This window comes from Ranitomeya imitator, chromosome 4 (assembly GCF_032444005.1).
Source record: "Ranitomeya imitator isolate aRanImi1 chromosome 4, aRanImi1.pri, whole genome shotgun sequence".
In the NCBI taxonomy this organism is placed as follows: Eukaryota; Metazoa; Chordata; class Amphibia; order Anura; family Dendrobatidae; genus Ranitomeya; species Ranitomeya imitator.
Genome location: NC_091285.1, coordinates 386,347,378 through 386,366,168, shown reverse-complemented (window position 1 = coordinate 386,366,168; position 18,791 = coordinate 386,347,378). Strand labels below are relative to the sequence as shown.

Genomic DNA, 18,791 nt, shown 5'->3' with positions numbered 1-18,791 from the left:
CTTTTTAGTCACAAAAATTATATTTAAGCAACAATTTTTTTATTTTCCCAATGGTAAAAGGAGAAACTGAACAACGAAAGTTGTTGTCCAATTTGTCCTGAGTACACTGATACCTCATATGTGGGGGTAAACCACTGTTTGGGCGCACGGCAGGGCTTGGAAGGGAAGGAGCGCCATTTGACTTTTTGAATGAAAAATTGGCTCTACTCTTTAGTGGACACCATGTCACGTTTGGAGAGCCCCCGTGTGCCTAAATATTGGAGCTCCCCAACAAGTGACCCCATTTTGGAAACTAGACCCCCCAAGGAACTTATCTAGATGCATAGTGAGCACTTTAAACCCTCAGGTGCTTCACAAATTGATCTGTAAAAATGAAAAAGTACTTTTTTTTCACACAAAAAATATTTTTGCCTTAATTTTTTCATTTTCACATGGGCAATAGGATAAAATGGATCATAAAATTTGTTGGGTAATTTCTCCAGAGTACGCCGATACCTCATATGTGGGGGTAAACCACTGTTTGGGCACACGGCAGGGCTCGGAAGGGAAGGCGCGCCATTTGACTTTTTGAATGGAAAATTAGCTCCAATTGTTAGTGGACACCATGTCGCGTTTGGAGAGCCCCTGTGTGCCTAAACATTGGAGCTCCCCCACAAGTGACCCCATTTTGGAAACTAGACCCCCCAAGGAACTTATCTAGATGCATATTGAGCACTTTAAACCCCCAGGTGCTTCACAGAAGCTTATAACACAGAGCCATGAAAATAAAAAATAATTTTTCTTTCCTCAAAAATGATTTTTTAGCCTGGAATTTCCTATTTTGCCAAGGGTAATAGGAGAAATTGGACCCCAAATGTTCTTGTCCAGTTTGTCCTGAGTACGCTGATACCCCATATGTGGGGGTAAACCCCTGTTTGGGCGCACGGCAGGGCTCGGAAGAGAAGGCACGCCATTTGGCTTTTTAAAATGGAAAATTAGCTCCAATCATTAGCGGACACCAGGTCACGTTTGGAGAGCCCCTGTATGCCTAAACATTGGAGATCCCCCACAAATGACCCCATTTTGGAAACTAGACCCCCAAAGGAACTAATCTATATGTGTGGTGAGGACTTTGAACCCCCAAGTGCTTCACAGAAGTTTATAACGCAGAGCCATGAAAATAAAAATAAAAAATTATTTTCTCAAAAATGATCTTGTAGCCTGCAATTTTTTATTTTCCCAAGGGTAACAGGAGAAATTTTACCCCAAAAGTTGTTGTCCAGTTTCTCCTGAGTACGCTGATACCCCATATGTGGGGGTAAACTACTGTTTGGGCACATGCCGGGGCTCGGAAGTGAAGTAGTGACGTTTTGAAATGCAGACTTTGATGGAATGCTCTGCGGGCGTCACGTTGGGTTTGCAGAGCCCCTGATGTGGCTAAACAGTAGAAACCCCCCACAAGTGACCCCATTTTGGAAACTAGACCCCGAAAAGAACTTATCTAGATGTGTGGTGAGGACTTTGAACCCCCAAGTGCTTCACAGAAGTTTATAACGCAGAGCCGTGAAAATAATAAATACGTTTTCTTTCCTCAAAAATAATTTTTTAGCCCAGAATTTTTTATTTTCCCAAGGGTTACAGGAGAAATTGGACCCCAAAAGTTGTTGTCCAGTTTGTCCTGAGTACGCTGATACCCCATGTGTGGGGGTAAACCACTGTTTGGGCACACGTCGAGGCTCAGAAGGGAAGTAGTGACTTTTGAAATGCAGACTTTGATGGAATGGTCTGCGGACGTCACGTTGCGTTTGCAGAGCCCCTGGTGTGCCTAAACAGTAGAAACCCCTAACAAGTGACTCCATTTTAGAAACTAGACCCCCCCAAGGAACTTATCTAGATGTGTGGTGAGCACTTTGAACCCCCAAGTGCTTCACAGACGTTTACAACGCAGAGCCGTGAAAATAAAAAATAATTTTTCTTTCCTCAAAAATGATGTTTTAGCAAGCATTTTTTAATTTTCACAAGGGTAACAGGAGAAATTGGACCCCAGTAATTGTTGGGCAGTTTGTCCTGAGCATGCTGGTACCCCATATGTGGGGGTAAACCACTGTTTGGGCACACATCGGGGCTCGGAAGTGAGGGAGCACCATTTGACTTTATGAATACAAGATTGGCTGGAATCAATGGTGGCGCCATGTTGCGATTGGAGACCCCTGATGTGCCTAAACAGTGGTAACCCCTCAATTCTAACTCCAACACTAATCCCCCACACCCCTAACCCTAATCCCAACTGTAGCCATAACCCTAATCACAACCCTAATCACAACCCTAATCCTAAGGCTATGTGCCCACGTTGCGGATTCGTGTGAGATTTTTCAGCATCATTTTTGAAAAATCCGCGGGTAAAGGGCACTGCGTTTTACCTGCGGATTTACCGTGGATTTCCAGTGTTTTTTGTGCAGATTTCACCTGTGGATTCCTATTGAGGAACAGGTGTAAAACGCTGCGGAATCCGCACAAAGAATTGACATGCTGCAGAAAATACAACGCAGCATTTCCGCGTGGTATTTTCCGCACCATGGGCACAGCGGATTTGGTTTTCCATAGGTTTACATGGTACTGTAAACCTGATGGAACACTGCTGCGGATCCGCAACGGCCAATCCGCTGCGGATCCGCAACCAAATCCGCACCGTGTGCACATAGCCTAATTCTAAAGGTATGTGCACACGCTGCGGAAAATGCTGCGGATCCGCAGCAGTTTCCCATGAGTTTACAGTTCAATGTAAACCTATGGGAAACAAAAATCGCTGTACACATGTTGCGGAAAAACTGCACGGAAACGCAGCAGTTTACATTCCGCAGCATGTCACTTCTTTCTGCGGATTCCGCAGCGGTTTTACAACTGCTCCAATAGTAAACTGCAGTTGTAAAACCGCAGCGAAATGCACAGAAAAACCGCGGTAAATCCGCGATAAATCCACAGCGGTTTAGCACTGCGAATTTATCAAATCCGCAGCGGAAAAATCCGCAGAGGAACAGAATACGTGTGCACATACCGAAACCCTAACCCTAGCCCTAACCCTAATTCTTACCCCAACCTTAATGGAAAAAAAAAATATTTTTTTTTATTGTCCCTACCTATAGGGGGACAAAGGGGGGGGGGGGAGGGGCATTTACTATTTTTTTTATTTTGATCACTGAGATATAACCTATCTCAGTGATCAAAACTCACTCTGGAACGAATCTGCCTGCCGGCAGATTCGGCGGGCGCACTGCACATGCACCCGCCATTTTGGAAGATGGCGGCGCCCAGGAAAGAAGACGGACGGATCCCGGGAGGGCAGGTAAGTATAAGGGGGAGGGAGATTAGGGCACGGGGGGGGCGTCGGAGCACGGGGGGGTGGATCGGAGCATGGGGGGGGGGTGGATCGGACATGGCTGGATTGTAATATTTCACCAGGTTTTTAGGTGAAATATTACAAATCGCTCTGATTGGCTGTTGAAAGTGAAACTGCCAATCAGAGCGATCGTAGCCATGGGGGGGTGAAGCCAGCCCCCCTGGGCTAAACTACCACTCCCCCTGTCCCTGCAGGCCGGGTGAAATGGGAGTTAACCCTTTCACCCGATCTGCAGGGACGCGATCTTTCTGTGACACAGCATATGCGTCACAGGTCGGATTGGCACCGACTTTCATGACGCATACGCTGTGTCACAGGTCGGGAAGGGGTTAATGCATGCTCCGGCACATCTGACATGAAGCTGGGTCTGTACACCCAGAGTCAGTGCGCATGCCCGGGGAGCCGATGGACAGTGCGCATGTTCGAGATTTACTGTGTGGTTGCTGTGACTAGACATGAGCGAGTATTGTCGCCTCCCTCCTTATCCGGCTCACTAATAGCGCTTACCGGATACCTGGAGCGCTCCCGATACACAGCTGTGTGACAGTCACAACACAGTCTCCATGCAAGTGCTGGTCGTGACATTAAGCCAATCACAGCAACCATTCGCAATCCTGCATAATTTCACAACCACACTGACTGATCCATGACTGAAAAAGACAGTCACCACCCCCATGACTGAAAGAACAGGTATGTGAGGGAATCCTCCAAAAGGTATAAACATTTTTTTTTTTAAACCTACCGCAATACTTGGCGATTTTGTTTGACAAATTCATGTTGGTGATGCAGATTGCTTCACAAACAGCACACTGGGACCTTAAAAATGAGGTGACAGGTTCCCTTTAACACAGCTCCATTAATGGGGTGGGGGGGTATCAGCATATAGTCCACATAAAGTTGTAATAGTGGACTGGATACCAGTAAATATATATGAAAGAATACAGAGTGTAGAGGTGTATTTGGGAAGATCTACATATACGTCCTTCTAAAATCACACTAAAATCAAACAAAAAAAAAAAAAATAAGAGAAAAAATTAAATATATGCCACATATAAATGTGTAATTACTAAAGTCTTCCTTGGACTGCATTTTAATCTATCCCAGGACAGTTTATATGACTTATTTCTTATAAAGGATAGTAAAACTGACCCTGTAGACGCATAACCCACTTAATTTACATTGAAATGGCTAATAAATAATATGCGATACTAGCTTTAATTTGTAGCTCCAACATTTTTATGTGCGCTTCGGGCAACAGTCTGAAATGACAAATCGCTTAAAACATAAAAGTCTAAAAAATGGCTGCTCAAAATAAGATCATTCAGGAGAACATGAAGCATCTGAAGAAAGTGCTCAGGAATTTTAAGTGGGCTGAATAGCCTTATAACCACTGAATTGCTTCTGTAAAGGTACTTAAACATAAGGATATAGTACTCAGGAGATGGAGAAGAATATACAAACTGGTAAGCTCAGCTTAGAAATGGGCAGGTTAAAACCAGAATGGTGACATCTACAGCTAGACGTTTCAAAAAAAAAAATGCCTTATTCCTAACCAACCTAGACCAAGAGAGTCCCAGGTCTGAAACAAAAAACTGGGAACATTTCCAATACAAAGAAATAAAAGCTCCCAACCTATAGGAAGTATCAGCCAAGTGGAGGTCACCTATGACAAGGACCCTTAAGGAGCCTAATAGACATGACCTGCAGAGGCACACAGACTTATGCAAGCATACTGCTGAGGAACCTTCCATGTGCTACTGGATTGTTCCAGAAAAGCTTTGAATTAATTGAGTCACATCGCGCACTAAACGTTACACTGACAAATTAGAACAGCCCCATTAAATGAGAATGTTTTTTGACCAGCCTTATGGTTTCATACACAGCCATCTGGGTCAGTTCTACAAGCTAATATTATGTGACTATACTTGTATAGTGCGCCAGGAGCAAATGCTAATGATAGACAAGCTATAAAAAACAGCAGGGTATCTCGACATCTAGCCAAGGACATCTGCAAGGAGTTTTGAGCGAAGAGGAAACAAGAGTACCAAGAGGAAACCCATACAAAGACCTACTGATCGGTAACTCAGATTGTGAGCCCCAATAGAGCCAGTAACGAGGTTTGTAAAGAGCTGTGGAAATAATGGTGTAATACAAGATAAATAAAATATCATCCATCTCCCAAACTTCCACATAAACACCTAGATATGACAACTGCTTTAACATGTAATGCTTGGTTCATCGAACACGAGTAGGCAGGTTTGCCAGGGCAATAAACTAGAGGTAACTATAGGAAAGGGGTCTCCAGCTTGTAGCTCAGTAGTCACATGCGACTCGAGGTCCCATGAATTGTGGCTTGCGGCTGCCAGCCAGTGTGGTGCAGTAGCACCGGGTTTAGCAAACAGGTATGAAGAGCATATCTCAAAATGGAGAATTTTGTAAGAAGCCCTAAACACAGAAGAGCAGATCTGGATGCACATACAGGTGCTTCTCACAAATTTAGAATATCATCAGAAAGTTAATTTATTTCAGTTCTTCAATACAAAAAGTGAAACTCATTATATAGAGTCATTACAAACAGAGTGATCTATTTCAAGTGTTTATTTCTGTTAATGTTGATGATTATGGCTTACAGCCAATGAAAACACAGAAGTCATTATCTCAGAAAATTAGAATACTTTATAATGCCAGCTTGAAAAATTATTTTAAAATCCAAAATGTTGGCCTATTGAAATGTAGGTTCAAGTAAATGCACTCAATACTTGGTCGGGCTTCTTTTGCATCAATTACTGCATCAATGCGACATGGCGGCGATCAGCCTGTGGCACTGCTGAGGGGTTATGGAAGCCCAGGTTGCTTTGATAGCAGCCATCAGCTCGTCTGCATTGTTGGGTCTGGTGTCTCATCATCCTCTTCACAATGCCCTATAGATTTTCTATGGGGTTAAGGTCAGGCGAGTTACCTGGCCAATCAAGCACAGTGATACTGTTGTTTTTAAAGCAGGTATTGGTACTTTTGGCAGTGTGGACAGGTGCCAAGTCCTGATGAAGAATTAAATTTCCATCTCCTAAAAGCTTGCCGGCAGAGGAAAGCATGAACTGCTCTAAAATTTCTTGGTAGATGGCTCCGCTGACTTTGGTCTTGATAAAACACAGTGGACCTACACCAGCAGATGACATGGCTCCCCAAACCATCACTGATTGTGGAAACTTCACACTAGACCTTCAAGCAGCTTGGATTGTGTACCTCTCCACTCTTCCTCCAGACTCTTCGAGACCTTGATTTTCAAATGAAATGCAAAATTTACTTGCATCTGAAAACAACACCTTGGACCACTGAGCAACAGTCCAGTTCTTTTCATCCTGGACCCAGGTAAGACGCTTCTAGCGTTGCCTAATGGGCTACAAGTGTCGCATTCCTTGTGTCAAGCCACTCATGACCATGTCCTGGATACATCTGTGTGTGGTGGCACTTGAAGCAATTACTCCAGCAGCAGTCCACTCCTTGTGAATCTCCCCCAAATTTTGGAGTGGCCTTTTCTTAATAATCCTTTCAAGGCTGCGGTTACCCCGGTTGCTTGTGCACCTTTTTCTACCAGGCTTTTTCCTTCTACTCAACTTCCCAGTAATATGCTTGGATACAGCACTCTGTAAACTGCCAGCTTCTTTAGCAATAACCTTTTGTGGCTTACCCTCCTTGTGGAGTGTGTCCATGACTGCCTTCTGGACACCTGTCAAATCGTCAGTCTACCCTATGATTATGGAGCCTACTAATACAGATTAAATGACCTTTTTGCTTAGGAAGCCTTTGCAGGTGTTTTTTTGTTAATTATTCTGATTTACTGAGATAATGACTTGGGTTTTCATTGGCTGTAAGCCATATTCATCAACATTAACAGAAATAAACACTTGAAATAGATCACTCGGTTTTTAATGACCAATATATGAGTTTCACTTTTTGTATCGATGAACTGAAATAAATTAACTTTTTGATCTAATAATCTCTCTTTTATTTATATAGCGCCAACATATTCCGAAGCGCTTTGCAGTTTTGCACACATTATCATCACTGTCCCTGATGGGGCTCACAATCTAAATTCCCTATCAGTAGGTCTTTGGAATGATATTCTAATTTTGTGAAAAGCACCTGTATATTGGTCTTAGCAGTTTAGAGATAAATTTAAGTATGGTACGCTGAGAACAGGAAGATACTAGCTGTCAGAGGAGGTGCTTGAAGCTGGATGCGACACTGTGGTGGGAATGTTTGATGGGAGAATACTGAATGGGAATTGCTGGATCTTGGTATACTGATTTTGGGAGACTTCTGTTGCAAAGCTTTGGGGATCATTATACCCGTAACGGGGGTTTTGGTTGCCACTACTGTGAGGAGGTGGGAGCTGAATGTGGCTCTCAAGGACAGAAATGTTGGGGCCGCTGCTCTAGGGTAACAAATTATAGATCCTCTGAAAATCCAACATGCCTGACGTTTTTTCCTGATAGCAGATCTGCCTCCTTTTAGGTTAGAATCTTGGCCACAAAATTGATGGCTTTGGATAAAACCCAATGTGTGGCCAGCAATGAAATAGTGAATTGACTGAATAGCCAACAATCAAACAGTGACTTATCAAGGACAAAACAGAACCTTGCTGTAAAGTTTCAAAATGTTTACATAGCAATGAATTAAAATTTCTATTTTAACCCCTTAACGACCGCCGATACGCCTTTTAACGGCGGCAGTTAAGGGTACTTAAACCACAGTGCCGTTAATTAACGGCGCTGTGGAAAAAGTAAATAGCGCCCCCCAGAGTCCGATTTTCTCCGGGGTCTCGGCTGCCGGGGGTAGCAGAGACTCCAGAGAACATGATTCGGGGTTTTTTTTTACCGACCCCACTTTTGCGATCGCAGGTATTTAACCGTTTACCGGCGATCGCAAAAAATAAACAAACGCGATCTCCTTTTTAATTTCTCTGTCCTCCAATGTGATCGCACATCAGAGGACAGAGAAAAGGGGTCCCAGATAGCCTCCCGATACTCACCTGTCTCCCCCGATGCTCATCGTGGCTCCCGATGGGCTTCACCATCTTTGTCCGGCAAAAAAATGGCGGGCGCATGCGCAGTGCGCCCGCCGGCACCGGGAGAATCTTTGGGGTCTCGGCTGCCGGGGGTAGCAGAGACCCCAAAGAACATGATCGGGGTCGTTTTTACCGACCCGTTTTGCGATCGCCGGTTATTAACTGTTTACCGGCGACCGCAAAAAAAAAAAAAAAAAAGCAATGTGTAATTCTCTGTCCTCTGATGTGATCGCACATCAGAGGACAGAGAAATAGGGGGATTCGGGGACCCTATTATACTTACCGGTGTCCCTGGGTCCTCCCGAGTCCTCTCCTGCCCGCCGGCGTCTTCATGGGGAAAGAAAATGGCGGGCGCATGCGCAGTGCACCCGCCATCTGTCGCCATCTGCCGGCCGGCAGGAGAATGCAGTTGGGGCTAAAATTAGGGTTAGGGCTAGGGTTAGGGTTAGCGTTAGGGTTGGGGCTAGGGTTAGGGTTGGGGCTAAATTTAGGGTTAGGGTTGGGGCTAAATTTAGGGTTAGGGTTGGGGCTAAATTTAGGGTTAGGCTTCTTTCACACGTCGGTACGGGGCCGTCGCAAGGCGTCGGCCCGACATACTGACGGACGTTGTGAAAATTGTGCACAACGTGGGCAGCAGATGTAGTTTTTCAACGCATCCGCTGCCCAATCTATGTCCTGGGGAGGAGGGGGCGGAGTTACGGCCACAAATGCGCGGTCAGAAATGGCGGACGCGACGTACAAAAAAACGTTACATTGAACATTTTTTTGTGCCGACGGTCCGCCAAAACACAACTGATCCAGTGCACGACGGACGTGACGTGTGGCCATCCGTCGCGATCCGTCGGCAATACAAGTCTATGGGCAAAAACAGGATTTTTGGTTGCTTACCGTAAAATCTGTTTCTCGGAGCCTTCATTGGGGGACACAGGAACCATGGGTGTATGCTGCTGCCATGGTTCCTGTGTCCCCCAATGAAAGGCGATAGAGAAATTAGTATTTGGTCAGAAACAAAATTTCATCTCAATACTTTGTAATATATCCTTTGTTGGCAATGACAGAGGTCAAACGTTTTCTTTAAGTCTTCACAAGGTTGCCACACACTGTTGTTGGTATGTTGGCCCATTCCTCCATGCAGATCTCCTCTAGAGCAGGGGTCCCCAACTCCAGTCCTCAAGGCCCACCAACAGGTCATGTTTTCAGGATTTCCTTTGCATTGCACAGGTGATGCAATTATTACCTGGGCAAGACTAAGGAAATCCTGAAAACATGACATGTTGGTGGGCCTTGCGGACTGGAGTTGGGGACCCCTGCTCTAGAGCAGTAATGTTTTTGGCTTGTCGCTTGGCAACACGGACTTTCAACTCCCTCCAAAGGTTTTCTATAGGGTTGAGATCTGGAGACTGGCTAGGCCACTCCAGGACCTTGAAATGCTTCTTACGAAGCCACTCCTTCGTTGCCCTGGCGGTGTGCTTTGGATCATTGTCATGTTGAAAGACCCAGCCACGTTTCATCTTCAATGCCCTTGCTGATGGAAGGAGGTTTGCACTCAAAATCTCACGATACATGGCCCCATTCATTCTTTCATGTACCCGGATCAGTCGTCCTGGCCCCTTTGCAGAGAAACAGCCCCAAAGCATGATGTTTCCACCACCATGCTTTACAGTAGGTATGGTGTTTGATGGATGCAACTCAGTATTCTTTTTCCTCCAAACACGACAAGTTGTGTTTCTACCAAACAGTTCCAGTTTGGTTTCATCAGACCATAGGACATTCTCCCAAAACTCCTCTGGATCATCCAAATGCTCTCTAGCAAACTTCAGACGGGCCCGGACATGTACTGGCTTAAGCAGTGGGACACGTCTGGCACTGCAGGATCTGAGTCCATGGTGGCGTAGTATGTTACTTATGGTAGGCCTTGTTACATTGGTCCCAGCTCTCTGCAGTTCATTCACTAGGTCCCCCCGCGTGGTTCTGGGATTTTTGCACACTGTTCTTGTGATCATTCTGACCCCACGGGGTGGGATTTTGCATGGAGCCCCAGATCGAGGGAGATTATCAGTGGTCTTGTATGTCTTCCATTTTCTAATTATTGCTCCCACTGTTGATTTCTTCACTCCAAGCTGGTTGGCTATTGCAGATTCAGTCTTCCCAGCCTGGTGCAGGGCTACAATTTTGTTTCTGGTGTCCTTTGACAGCTCTTTGGTCTTCACCATAGTGGAGTTTGGAGTCAGACTATTTGAGGGTGTGCACAGGTGTCTTTTTATACTGATAAGTTTAAACAGGTGCCATTACTAAAGGTAATGAGTGGAGGAAAGAGGAGACTCTTAGGCCGGCTTCACACTCAGCGTATGAAAATACGGTCCGTATATTACGGCCGTAATACGCTGAAATGTCCCGAAAATAGTGGTCCGTAGCTCCTTCGTAGGCAGGGTGTGTCAGCGTTTTTTGCGCATGGCATCCTCCGTATGTAATCCGTATGGCATCCGTACTGCGTGGTTTTCTCGCAGGCTTGCAAAACCAACATACCGCTATAGAAATGATCCATGTGTCCCAAAAAGAAAAATATATATATATATATACTGTCATATATATATATATATATATATATATATGTCAGTAGACACATATATGTATATATATTACTATTTTTTCCAGCGCTATACAGCTTGAAAGCCGGTAATTCAATTACCGGCTTTTTCTTTCTCCTTCCTAAAACCCGACATGATTTGAGACATGGTTTACATACAGTAAACCATGTCTTCTCTCCATTTTTTTTGCAGATTCAACACTACTAATGTCAGTAGAGTGTATCTGCAAAATTTGGCCGTTCTAGCTCTTAAAATAAAGGGTTAAATGGCGGAAAAAATTGGCGTGGGCTCCCGCGCAATTTTCTCCGCCAGAGTAGTAAAGCCAGTGACTGAGGGCAGATATTAATAGCCTGGAGAGGGTCCATGGTTATTGGCCCCCCCCTGGCTAAAAATATCTGCCCCCAGCCACCCCAGAAAAGGCACATCTGGAAGATGCGCCTATTCTGGCACTTGGCCACTCTCTTCCCATTCCCGTGTAGCGGTGGGATATGGGGTAATGAAGGGTTAATGCCACCTTGCTATTGTAAGGTGACATTAAGCCTAATTAATAATGGAGAGGCGTCAATTTTGACACCTATCCATTATTAATCCAATTGTAGTAAAGGGTTAAATAAAAGACAAACACAATATTTAAAATTATTTTAATGAAATAAAAACAATGGTTGTTGGAGTATTTTATTCTACGCCCAATCCAATCACTGAAGACCCTCGTTCTGTGAAAGAAAAAACATAATAAACCAACAATATACTTACCCTCCGCAGATCTGTAACGTCCAACGATGTAAATCCTTCTGAAGGGGTTAAAACAGTTTGCAGCAAGGAGCTTTGCTAATGCAATGCTACTCCTCGCTGCAAAACCCCGGAGAATGAGTCTAAATATAGATCAATGAGCTATATTTAGCTTCATTTGCGGTGAGGCGCCCTCTGCTGGCTGTTCATAGATCGTGGGAAATTACCTAGAAAGCATGGGAGCATGGGAGCTTTCTAGGTAAGTTCCCACGATCTATGAACAGCCAGCAGAGGGCGCCTCACCGCAAATGAAGCTAAATATAGCTCATTGATCTATATTTAGACTCATTCTCCGGGGTTTTGCAGCGAGGAGTAGCATTGCATTAGCAAAGCTCCTTGCTGCAAACTGTTTTAACCCCTTCAGAAGGATTTACATCGTTGGACGTTACAGATCTGCGGAGGGTAAGTATATTGTTGGTTTATTATGTTTTTTCTTTCACAGAACGAGGGTCTTCAGTGATTGGATTGGGCGTAGAATAAAATACTCCAACAACCATTGTTTTTATTTCATTAAAATAATTTTAAATATTGTGTTTGTCTTTTATTTAACCCTTTACTACAATTGGATTAATAATGGATAGGTGTCATAATTGACGCCTCTCCATTATTAATTAGGCTTAATGTCACCTTACAATAGCAAGGTGGCATTAACCCTTCATTACCCCATATCCCACCGCTACACGGGAATGGGAAGAGAGTGGCCAAGTGCCAGAATAGGCGCATCTTCCAGATGTGCCTTTTCTGGGGTGGCTGGGGGCAGATATTTTTAGCCAGGGGGGGGCCAATAACCATGGACCCTCTCCAGGCTATTAATATCTGCCCTCAGTCACTGGCTTTACTACTCTGGCGGAGAAAATTGCGCGGGAGCCCACGCCAATTTTTTCCGCCATTTAACCCTTTATTTTAAGAGCTAGAACGGCCAAATTTTGCAGATACACACTACTGACATTAGTAGTGTGGAATCTGCAAAAAAAATGGAGAGAAGACATGGTTTACTGTATGTAAACCATGTCTCAAATCATGTCGGGTTTTAGGAAGGAGAAAGAAAAAGCCGGTAATTCAATTACCGGCTTTCAAGCTGTATAGCGCTGGAAAAAATATTAATATATATACATATATGTGTCTCACTGACACATTATATATATATATATATATATATATATATATATATATATATATATATATATATATATATATATATATATATATATATATATATATATACCTATTCTATGTGTACACATTTATTCTACCTATTCTACTGTAAGCTGTCAGTGTGATATTTCTGTACACCGCACTGAATTGCCGGCTTTTCTCTCTAACAGCGCTGCGTATTTCTCGCAAGTCACACTGCTTGTCCGTGTGTAATCCGTATTTTTCACGCTTCCATAGACTTTCATTGGCGTATTTCTTGCGCAGTACGGTGACAAACGCAGCATGCTGCGATTTTGTACGGCCGTAGAAAGCCATATAATACTGATCAGTAAAATACGGCAGATAGGAGCAGAGGCATAGAGAATAATTGTGCCGTATTTTTTGCGAGTTTTACGGACGTAGTTTCTGCGCTCTTACGTCCGTAAAACTCGCAAGTGTGAAGCCGGACTTAAAGAAGAAGTTACAGGTCTGTGAGAGCCAGAAATCTTGATTGTTTGTTTCTGACCAAATACTTATTTTCCACTATAATATGCAAATAAATTGTTAAAAAAACAGACAATGTGATTTTCTGGATTTTTTTTCTCAGTTTGTCTCCCATAGTTGAGGTCTACCTATGATGTAAATTACAGACGCCTCTCATCTTTTTAAGTGGTGGAACTTGCACTATTGCTGACTGACTAAATACTTTTTTGCCCCACTGTACATACTGAAGTACTAGAAAACAGTGATTTGACATCAAGGACTTGAACTTTACAACACGAGAGCCCATTTGTCACCTGACAAGCAGAATAAAAGGTGCACAGTGAAAGCAAATAGTGGTCTTTACAGGGAGAAACACCTTCAGTGGCTTGTGAAGGTATTCACCACCCCTTGGCTTTTTTGTGTCTTGCTACCACACAACCTGGAATTTCACTGTTTTTTAGGGTTTGCATCAGTTCATGTAAAGAACATCCCTACAACTGTGAACATTTGGTTTTCTTTTTATTGTGAAGCAAACCGCAAATATGCACATTGAAGGTTTCCGTAAAGATGTCCTAACTATTCACCGCCCTAAAGTCAGTACGTTGTAGAGCCTCCTTTTGCTTTAATTACAGCTGCAAGTCTCTTTAGAGAAATATCTATGAGCTTTCCACATCTTGATACTGGAATTTTTGCCCATTCTTCAATGCAAAATTGCTCCACTTTCTTCCAGTTAGATGGCTTCTTCTGGCAAACAGCAATCTTCACGTCTGACCACGGACTCTCAATTGGATTAAAGCTCTGGGCTTTGACTAGGCCACTCCAAAACAAATACACGATTCCCCTTAGACCGCTTGAGTGTTTTAGCAGTATGCTTTGAGTCATTCTCTAGTTGGAAGGTGAACCTCCATCCCAGTGGGCAGTGTCAAATCACTGAGATTGAAACAGGTTTTGTTCACGAATATCTCCATATTTCACACCATATATCTTTCCTTGTACTCAAGACAATTTTCCCTGTTCTGCTGCCAAATATAATCTCCATAGCAAGATGCTGCCACCATCATGTTTCACCAAGGGTTAATGTTCTTGGGGTTGATGAGCTGTGTTGGTTTGGCACCAGACAAAGTGTTTACTTTGGGTTCCAAAAAGATTACTTTCGGTCTCATCTGACCACCACAGCCCCCTCTTCCATATATTTTGGGAGTCTCCCATATGTCTTTTGGCAAACTTAAAATGAACTTTACAATTTTTGTGTGTACGTAAAGGCTTTTTTTCTGCCCACTCTTCCATAAAGGCCACCTCTATGCAGTGTACATGTTATTGTGGTTGTATGTACAGATACTCAATTCTCTGAGAATTCTGCAGCTCCTTCTGGGTTACCTTTGGCGTCTTTGCTGCCTCTCTGATTAATGCCCTCTTTGCCCAGGCTGAGAGATGTGGTGGTCAGCTCTCTTGGCAGGTTTGTTGTGGTACCATGTTCTTTCCATTTGATAATAGATTTGATGGTACTCCGGGGTATCAACTGAGATTGGGATATTTTTTTTTATTTATTATTTATTTAATTTTAACCCCTTCATGACCTTGGGATTTTTCGTTTTTCCGTGTTCGTTTTTCACTCCCCTCCTTCCCAGAGCCATAACTTTTTTATTTTTCCGTCAATATGGCCATGTGAGGGCTTATTTTTTGTGGGACGAGTTGTACTTTTGAACGACATCATTGGTTTTAGCATGTCGTGTACTAGAAAACGGGAAAAAAATTACAAGTGCGATGAAATTGCAAAAAAAAGTGCAGTCCAACACTTGTTTTTTGTTTGGCTTTTTTGCTAGGTTCACTAAATGCTAAAACTGACCTGACATTATGATTCTCCATGTCAGTACGAGTTCATAGACACCTAACATGTCTAGGTTATTTTTTACCTAAGTGGTGAAAAAATTTTCCAAACTTTGCTTAAAAAAAAAAAAATTGTGCCATTTTACGATACTCGTAGCATCTCCATTTTTCATGATCTAGGGTCGGTTGAGGGCTTATTTTTTGCGTGCCGAGATGACGTTTTTAATGATAGCATTTTGGTGCAGATACGTTCTTTTGATCGCCCGTTATTGCATTTTAATGCAAGGTCGCGGCGACCAAAAAAACGTAATTCTGGCGTTTCGAATTTTTTTATTGCTACGCCGTTTAGCGATCAGGTTAATGCTTTTTTTTAATTGATAGATCGGGCGATTCTGAACGCGGCGATACCAAATATGTGTAGATTTGATTTTTTTATTGATTTATTTTGATTGGGGCGAAAGGGGGGTGATTTAAACTTTTATATATTTTTTTTTTTCACTTTTTTTTTTTTACTTTTGCCATGCTTCAATAGCCTCCATGGGAGGCTAGAAGCAGGCACAGGCACAGCGATTCTGCCGGCGCCTATTACGGGCACATGTCAGCTGTTCAAAACAGCTGACATGTCCCGGCTTTGATGCGGGCTCACCGCCGGAGCCCGCATCAAAGCGGGGCTTCTGACCTCGGACGTACTATCCCGTCCGAGGTCAGAAAGGGGTTAAATACCCCAACCTTGACTTGTACTCCTGAACAACTTTGTCTCCGACTTGTTTTTAGATGTAAATGGTCTTCATGGTGGTGTTTGGTTACTGATGCCTCTTGCTTAATGGTGTTCCAGCCTCTGTGGCATTTCAATAAAGGTGTGTATATACTCACAGACCATGTTACATTTCGACTGTACACAGGTTTACTTCCTTTCACTAAGCATGTGACTTAGAAGGCAATTGATTGCCCCAGAAATTTTTAGGGGATTCATTGTGTGATGCAGTGACCCCTGTAACAGGTAGGGGGCACTGCATAGTCTCCCCAGTATACGCACGGAGGCGTACTGAGGCTGTGAGAGTGCATAGCAATTGCATGCATGGATGTGATTATGTGGCAAAGTCCGGCATTGTGGTGAATGGCCGATATATATGTGTCGCAGTGGAGGGGACTCTGCGCTGCCAGCCTGAAGCGATGTGGTGTTCTGGGACCTATAGTCCCACAAGTGCATGCTGTATGTTTATAATGGAAGGTTGGCAGGGCTAGTTATGTGAGATGGGCGGGAAAAACTAGCCACACACCCACACTCCCACCCAGGGGAGTGGTTAAGGATATATAATGTGACCAGGGTCTGGGTCACATGTCCTGTGTGGTTCCTGTGTTGGAAGACCTGGGAGTAGGCTTCCTGAAAAGCACATGCTGGTGTTGGGAGGTCCTGGGAGTAGGACCTGATCCCTGAGCAGCACCCAGTAAAACTGTGGACCTGGATAATCTGGGTTGGGGAAGCTACCGACCTTCGGTGGGTCTGGACTAACTAATGTGTGCCGCCGAGGCAAGTTGGTGATCCCCGTGGGCAGCTTTCCCGGGAAGAGAGGACTGACAAGGAGTCAGCAGGTGGAGCAGGAGCTCCCGTAAGGTACCTCCACAGACTGTTGGTGCTTGTGATATGAACTGTGTGGTAACCCACGGCAACTAGTCAAAGGAGGACCAGCGTGTTTAGTTGCTGCAACCGTAATGTCATATGTTGGTGCCTGTTGTGCTCCATGGACATTAATCAACTGTATGGCGTGCGGTCACCCATGATAACTGGACACACAGGTTCAGCGTGTTTAGTGACCAAGTTTCAGTCATGTACTGTTAATGTGAAGATTGATTCAAAGACTGTTTGCTTATTGTTCATATTTCTGTGGTTTATGGTGCCATAATAAACCATGTGGACTGTTTAAGTGGAAAAAAACGTGCCCGTGTGCTTGAATCCCGTGCTAAGCGAGTGTCCCCCAATACACTCAGTAAGAGCAATCTTGCAATTGCAAAAGGGGTGAATACACATGCCATTTTTTATTTGAGCCCATACATGTATTGTATGACTAAATTTTTCCTCACTTCACCAACTTAACCCCTTAATGACCGCCAATACGTCTTTTAACTGACCTGAGATATAAGAGAATAGCCTCCCCATACAGATGACAATCCAGCATCTGTTGGTTGTACACTATAGCTGACAACTTGCTGTATCAGCCACGATCAGTATTTGCACCTTCTAAATCTGTTTAACCCCTTAGATGCTGCTGTCAATAGTGACTACATCATTATAAATGGTTAACAGAGTGTGGGGGCTTCTTCTTTATCCCAATTGGTGCCCTCAGATCATGATTTTGTTGTCCTGATGTTTGTGATGGCAATTCATGGCCAAATAGCGGCCTTAGAGTCTGACGGCTATAGTAATCTGTTTAGAAGTTAGCAACATTTAGGTGGTAAAAATACACATTTTCATTTCTGTCATGCCACTTTGCATTAATTCCTGTAAAGCACCTGAAGGGTTAATAAACTACCTGACAGCAGTTTTCAATATGTCAGGGGGTGCTGTTTTTAAAATGGTATCACGTTTGGGGGTTTCCCAATATATGGGACCCCTAAAGTCACTTCAAACATGGATAAGTCCCTAAAAAAATAAATGTGGTAAATTTCTTTGAAAAAATGAAAAATTGCTGCTACATTTTTAAACCTCCTAAAATGCTAACAAAATAAAAGAACATTTTACAAATGGTGCTGATGTAAAGCAGACATGTGGGAAATGTTATTTATTAATGGTTTGCTGTTGTATGACTATCTGGATTAAAGGGATAATCATTCAAATTTAGAAAATTGCTAATTTTTTAACATTTTTCTCAAATTTTTTATATTTTTTATAAATAAACACAAAAAATGTTGAACTAAATTTACCATTATCATAAAGTATAATGTGTCATGAAAAAACAATCTCAAAATCACTGGGATTTGTTGAAGCGTTGCAGAGTTATTACCACATAAAGTGACACTGGTCAGATTTCAAAAATTTGGCTCGGTCACTAAGGGGTTAAACTATCTAGTGCTGATGCATCACACACAAATTGGGATTACAAAAACATTTACATACAGGTTGTAATGTAACAAAACAGGTAAAAAGCAAAAGGGGGGGAATACTTTTGCAAGCCACTGTATAAGTGACATACTACACATCTGTAAAGAGGATAATACAGATATACATGTTAACTGACAATACGTTACGAACACTTTCACAATCACCAGTGTAAACCGTTCAGCGCTATCCCTTGGAAAAATTCTTCAGCTTTCGCTAAATATGAGCTACACAGCAGCAAGTTCATAGAAACAAGAAGGTAGGGAGGGGTGTTAGAAAAGAGAATGAAAATAACAGCGTAAATGAAGCCGTTCATCTTCATTTTACGCTCTGAATGAATCACTTGTGTTCTCCAGACTCACATAATTTCATTTTAAAAAGACACACATTAAAGTTTAATAACTGGAAATCGGCATGCAAGCACAAAGT

General features: G+C 43.2%; 1 protein-coding gene across 6 annotated transcripts in view; it reads right to left on the bottom strand.

Moving 5' to 3' along the window:
• The window catches only part of USP6NL (USP6 N-terminal like), a 249,289-nt gene that overhangs the window by 117,926 nt on the left and 112,572 nt on the right, over nt 1-18,791 (bottom strand). The window lies entirely within an intron of this gene.